This window comes from Myotis davidii, unplaced genomic scaffold (genome assembly GCF_000327345.1).
Source record: "Myotis davidii unplaced genomic scaffold, ASM32734v1 scaffold370, whole genome shotgun sequence".
Taxonomy (NCBI): domain Eukaryota; kingdom Metazoa; phylum Chordata; class Mammalia; order Chiroptera; family Vespertilionidae; genus Myotis; species Myotis davidii.
Genome location: NW_006288615.1, coordinates 2643714 through 2644373, shown reverse-complemented (window position 1 = coordinate 2644373; position 660 = coordinate 2643714).

The following is a 660-nucleotide window of genomic DNA, read 5'->3' as shown; positions in this document are numbered from 1 at the left end:
GGACGAGCTGGGGGTAGGGGCAGGGAGGACAGGGTTTTCAAAGCATGGGTGGTCTGGTTTGAAGTCTGGGAGGTGCCCTCACCCAGTGGCAGATTGGGTCAAAGAGAAGCCCCCCCCCTCCCCCGTCACAAGGGGTGAGAGGCTGGGGGGAAGTTAAAAGAGTCTCCTTTCAGGATTTGCATATGAGCAACACAACTGATACACCCTATTGGCAGAGATCCCAAGTGCTCTTCTGTGGGCAAATCCTGATCGAGCCAAGACTGACCCAGCAACCAAGAAGGTGACATTGCCCTAACCAGTAGGATATTTCAAAATAAAAATTGCAGGGCTGCCTGCGGAGAGTCTGTTGGAACCTGGGAAATTGTATTTTTCCAGTTTCCCAGATGATTCTGATGTACAGGCAGGTTTGGGAAAGACTGGCACTGTGCCCTCCAATTCCAGCTCCCTTGGTCAGCCATGGTCAAGGGCCAGCAAAGGGACACTTCCTCCTGTGAGCCTGGGGAGAGGGACAACAGAATGGGGAGGCAGCTCTGGAGGAAATTGGAGGCAGAGAGGGGGAGAGTTGAGGAATTCACTTTTCCTAGTGAAGCAAGTGGCAGCTGAGCAAGCAGAGGCATCTAGGTGCTTAAAGTATGGGAAAGGGTGGGACACGTGTCGGCA